Source organism: Carcharodon carcharias, chromosome 7, assembly GCF_017639515.1.
Source record: "Carcharodon carcharias isolate sCarCar2 chromosome 7, sCarCar2.pri, whole genome shotgun sequence".
Taxonomy (NCBI): Eukaryota; Metazoa; Chordata; class Chondrichthyes; order Lamniformes; family Lamnidae; genus Carcharodon; species Carcharodon carcharias.
In genome coordinates, this window is record NC_054473.1 from 184,469,390 (window position 1) to 184,475,321 (window position 5,932).

Genomic DNA, 5,932 nt, shown 5'->3' on the forward strand with positions numbered 1-5,932 from the left:
CATAACATATTCCACATATACACTCCTTGCAGGTGCAGGGGTCATTCACTGTGGCCATTTGTTGCTCTAAAAATGGCCAAAGAGAAATTCTACGCCGCTGTCAAAATTTGCAGTCAACACATAATTAGAGCCCATTGTTAAACAGAAAGAGGAAATGAAGGACTTGCATTTATATAGCAACTTCCATGACCCCAGGACAGGTCAAAGTGCTTTACAGGCAATGGAGTACTTCTTGAAGTGTAGTCACTGTTGTGATATAGAAAATGCGGCAGTCAATATACACACAGCAAGGAACCACAAATAACAACATGAATATGACCAGGTAATCTGTTTATTAGTGATGTTAATTGAAGGATAAATATTGTTCAGAACACTGTGGAGGACTCCTCTGTTCTTCTTTGAAACTGTGCCATATGATCATTTATGTCCACCCGGCTTCAGTTTAATGCCAAAAGGATAGCATCACTGACAGTGCTGTACTCCCTCAGCACTCAATGAGCAGTGTGCCTGCCTAGATTTTGTGCTCAGATCTCTGGAGTTGGGCTTGAACCCACAAGTTTCTCACTCAAAGGTGAAAATGCTGCCATAGCCGACACTTGCCATGTAGTTGAATACCTGCTCCTTCTGGCCTGCAAGTAAATTTATTAAGTGTTACAATCCCAGCAAAATCCAATATTTTTTAAAAAGAAATTCAAACTTCTAATTAATAGCTGAATGGATGACATAAGATTTCACTTGTTAAGACATTTACTGTAACAAACAGACTAAAAGCACCAAAGTCTAAACATTATTTTTTAAAGGCAAATTATACTTCAAATTACAGAACAGAACTTTTAGCACAACCGATAATATCCACTATCAGGTATATGTGACACATTTCTTAAGGAGACAGCCAATTTTCCTGAACTCAGCCCAAATGATTCTTAGCTTCTGAGGGTTTATTTCCAATCTTTTCATTTCCTGACCTGGTAACTTTTTTACTCCAGGACTCCTTCACAGTCCGAGTTTTCCTGGAACCTTCTCTAGCTAAAGCTAGGTAAATCTTCCAGTCTTGTTTTAACTCCCCACAAATTTGGTGTTTACAATCCAAGAACAAGCTCCCTCCTGCATTCTTATAAGGTGAACCATAGAAATTTTCATCCTCTAGCTGCTCTCTGCAGCCCAGGCCATGAAAGAGTAATGTATTTATGACATTCAATAATATTTTAGGAAAGCCTATAACCCTTCCCATCTCAAAGCCCATCACCCATTGTGAATCACATGGGTCTTATACACAAGTAGAAGTGCTGATTAGCTATTCTTTAGACCTCAATTCCATTCTATTGTGGAATTAAATGGACAGTTTAAAGCACAAGTGTTACAACCACCCGTTCTCAACACTTTTTTGGGACTTTGGAGACTCACAGTCTATCCACTGTTAGCACACAGACTTCTGTCATTGGCTCCAAGTGTAAACATTGCGTACCTTCTTCCCAGTAAAACAATGTAGGGTCCTCTTAATCTCCAACAATCAAGCCATCCAGACTTGCTGTCAGGCAGACTTCCGAATAGGTCACATGTTACCTTAAATTAAAGACACATCCCAAAACATAATCTTATAAACATCATAATTGTAACATAAGTTAAAAGGCATTCAGTGGAGTGCATATCTCCACCATGTTTTGCTAACTCAACGTTATTTCAGTTACCTAGCTCTTCCTTGAGGTATTTCCCTGCCTGGTTGATGCTCTGTAACCACAAAACTGAAAAAAAAGAAATGTTTTATTAAGAGCTTCCATCTCACTGAGGAGGCTTCAGGCCAACCCACAATCAATAACCTGCTCTGAAAACTCTACTCATATGTTGACAGCTGTGATAAATTTCATCACAGCAGCAGAGACAAACTAAAATGTTCTAAAACAATCAACAACATTTGAAAAAGAAGTCAGTTTTCCCTGTCTCCCAATGTTAACAGATCCTTTAAAAAATATCCCAGGACCCACATCTTTGCCAAAAAAACTAATCAGTTTTCACTAGGGCTATACTATTTCTGTGTACCAAGTTTCATTGAAATCTGTCTATTAGTTTTTGAGATATATCGTTTACAGAAAAACAGGCTAACAAACAGGGGTGAAAACATTACCTCTGTCCAGCTTCAGTGGCGGAGGTGATTGCTTACCATTTGGCCCACTTCTGGCCCACAATTATCCTCCTGACAGTTCTGGTCTGGGCAGGTCCATGGGCCAACTCAGATCGTAGAATAAAATAGCACACCATATCTTGATCGGAACATGATGAGTAGGATCAATGGAGTGGCAACTCGCTGTACTGCACACCCCCGCATTGATGCCAACTCAGCCCGGTTTCCACCAAAAAGGGGTGAGTTAAAACCAGGACCAGAGGATGCGATAACAGCTTAAAGAGTGGAGGAATAGCCTGTAGAACGAGGACCGTGAGAAAAGAGGAGCAAGCTCCAGTGACTCACCATCAAACTGAGAGATAAGCCGGAGTCCTGGTTTGCACCCTCATGTGAAAGAGTACATCTAACATTACAGCACACCCACAATACAACAGAAAAGTTTCAGACTTGATCATGTACTCGGGGGCTGAACTGGGGTTTGAATCCACATCATTCTAAAACAAAAGTGAGAGAGCTACCACTGACCCAGGCTGTACACCAATGAGCATTATGCTCTGCATGTAAATGATATGCCGACTACTACTATGACAAAAAGAACGTGCATTTATGTAGCAGCTAAAATGTAGTCAAACATTGCAAGGTGCTCTGGAGAGCAGTTATCGATCAAGATTTGACAGCAAGCAAAATAAGAGCATACTGCCACATATTGATCAAAGATCTAGGTTTTAATTAACATCTCAGTAGGGAAAAGGAAAGTAGGGGGGTTTGGTGAAGAAATTCTAGTGCTTGGAGCCTATAGGTAACTGAAAGCACAGTCGCCAATCACGGAGCGATTAAAATTGGGAACACGCAACAGGGTAGAATTGGAGAATGGCGGAGATCTTGGAGGGCCGGAGGGCTGAGGGAGGTTACAGGAACAGGGGGAGGCAAGGCCCTGGAGGATCTTGAAAGCAATGATGAGAATTTTAATGTTGTGGCGTTGCTGGACCAGAAGGTAACGTGGGTCAGTAAGCACCATGGTGATGAGTGAATGGGAATCGGTGTGAGCCTGGACAGAGGCAGCAAACCTTTGGACCGAGTCAAGTTTACAGAAGGTGCAAGTGCTATTGTACTTTATTTATAGAGTTCTTTGCAAAGACAAAGGTGCAATCTAAATGGGTCTTTCTCTTTAACTTGGTTTTGGAAACTCTTAGCCACAAGATCGGATTTGCTCAGATATTTGGCTTGAGCAAAAGTAAAAAAGGGATTAGTTTCAAAAAACTGGAGCTCAAACAGGCTGCCTCCCTGTCTAGTTTGACATTTTTTAAAACTCAGCAACTTATATGAAAGAAAAATCCTTTAACCACATAAAGCATTCTGGTTAAACTTATACTTGCACAAAGAGTAATCAGTAACAGGCTAGTCAGGAACTTTATATCATGTTTTAATGATTAAACCACAATTCCTGGAAGATGCTGCAATTTGTGGAATGGGCTCAGAGTCATCAAATTTGTGGCATTAAAACTTTAACTGCTTCATGACAACTTGGTCTTGCTTCACTGGCCCAGCCAGGAATCTGAAATTTTCATGCTGGGGATTTCAAAGGCTCATTCGAGAGTTTAGAAATCTCATCCTGTTTCCATGCCTCGCCCTCTCCCTATCACCGGAACCTTCTGGAGGTCTACATCTCTCCGAGATCACTCCAATTCTGGTCTCTTTGTGTGTTCTCAGTTTTCATCGCTCAACCATTCACTCCACAGTTGCCTGGGTCCCAAGCTTCGGGATTCTCTTCCTAAACCGCCCGGCCCCTCTGACTCGCTCTCCTTCGTTCAGACACTCCTGAAAACGGGCATTCCCAAACTGTGGGTCCTGACCCCCAGTTGGGTCACTGGACAAGCATTTTATGGTCACAAACTGCAGGACAACAATGACAGCTGTGGAGCGGAGACTTAGATTTGGCAGTCCGAGGATTGGCTGTGAGGGCCCATTAAATGTGCATGATTTGTTTTCTCCAGTGCCAGTGGCCTAATCCAATGAGTTCTGAGGCCCAATCGCTGACACTAATAGAGCCTGTAAAATGGTAGATGTTTTAGTTGTTTCTTTTGTGCCTGTATCCCCCTTGTTTGAACCTCCATCCCGCTCAAGAACTCCACCCAACCCCATCACTCCCAATTTCCACTCTGAGGTTGCACCGGCACCAAGTTTGAAATACTTAAAGTGAGGTCACAGTGGAGAAAAGTTCGGGAAGCACTTCCTTAAAAGCTATCTCTTTGACCATGCTTTTGAATACTTGTCCCAATATCTTCTATAACTCATTGTTTAATGTTGTTTGGTGGGCACTGCTGTGACGTTAATTGGCACATGTTACTACATTAATAGCATTACAAGAATGCACATTGTTGTTGATAGTGAGTGCCTCTGTGCAGGTGGCCACCTCATCCTTTATTGTGTGCCCTTACCTTATGCACTCAAGTCTGTTCACTGTCATTGTGGTAACCTGATTGCCTCTATCACAAATAATAGAATGGAGCATAACTAACATTCGAGAATCAGACATTCACTCATAAGGAAATGGAGTGCGAATCACACCCCCAGGTGTGGCGATCATTTAAAAATTTAGACCATCTCACTATATAGAATCATAGAATAGTACAGCACAGGAGGAGGGAATGAATGGATATGTGGATAATGCAGGAAGATGGAGTTGAGCTAGGCATTGTTCAGACTACATTTAGAGTACTCTGTACAGTTTTGGTCTCCTGAGATTTAAGGAGGGATGTATTGCTTTGGAGGTGGTTCAGGTAAGGTTCACTAGGCTGCTCCTGGGCTGAAGAGGTTTGTCTTATGAGGGAAGGCTGAGCAAGTTGGGCCTCTGCCCATTGGAGTTTAGAAGAATGAGAGGTGATCTTATTGAAAAATGCAAGGTTCTGGGGGGGCTTGGCAGGGTGGATGCTGACAGGATGTTTCCTCTCGCGCGTGAGTCTAGAACTAGGAGACAAAGGGTGGAATCATCCCAGATTTGCACAAAGTGCAGCAGTGGGCAAGAAACAGGATGTTTTACACGATGGCCACAATGGCGGCTTTTCATGCCATATCGTCCCATTCCCACCTCATTAACAGTGCATTCCCAGAAAACACGCTGGGCTGCTGTTAGGATGGGCTCTGGTCACCTCAGACCATCAGTAATCCGGGCGCCATGTTTAAAGGATGCCCCTGCACAGAGCTGGCACTCTCGACAACATCAGAAGCTGCTGCAAAGTCATGAATGCCAAAGGGAGGATACGTGTTGCCCCTAGATTTAGCGACGCCTCCCTTGGGCGCCCTACTGGATGCAGTGGAGGCCCACCACAAAGTCCTCTACCCCCACTCTGGGGGAAGACCAGTAAGCGATGTAACAAATCCAGCATGGAAGGTGGTGGCTGTGGTGGTCAATGCCCAATGCCCTGCAAAAGAGGGCAGCCACCCAGTGTCAAAAGAGGATGAATGATTTCCTCTGTTCCACCAGGGTAAGTCACTCTTCTCATCACTCTCAACTCACGCACATACAAGCCCATCACACACCCACAGGGATCTCACTCACTTGCCAGTTCAAGGGGCATCACTGTTCACTCTCTCATACACACTTCCAGCTGCCCTGCTGACCGTGTCCTCATCGGATCCATAACACCGCTCACCATCCACACATGCCAGGCATCCTTATCACCTGGCCTGACAGGTGTCCTGCTTACACATTCTCCATCTGTATTCATGCAGGACAAGCTGGCACACAACAGAAGGGAGAGGTCACAGACTGGCGAGGGATGTCCAACACCAAGGTCCTCACAGATGTTGAAA

The 5,932-nt window shown here is 43.7% G+C and overlaps 1 long non-coding RNA gene across 1 annotated transcript; it reads right to left on the reverse strand.

The window, feature by feature from the left end:
• Positions 1-313: 313 nt before the first annotated feature.
• On the reverse strand, positions 314-1,745 carry LOC121279580. The gene is made up of 2 exons (XR_005943438.1): positions 1,689-1,745; positions 314-629 (listed from the first exon to the last, which is right to left on the reverse strand). It is a non-coding gene; the product is annotated as an uncharacterized LOC121279580 (long non-coding RNA).
• Between the last annotated feature and the right edge of the window lie 4,187 nt (positions 1,746-5,932).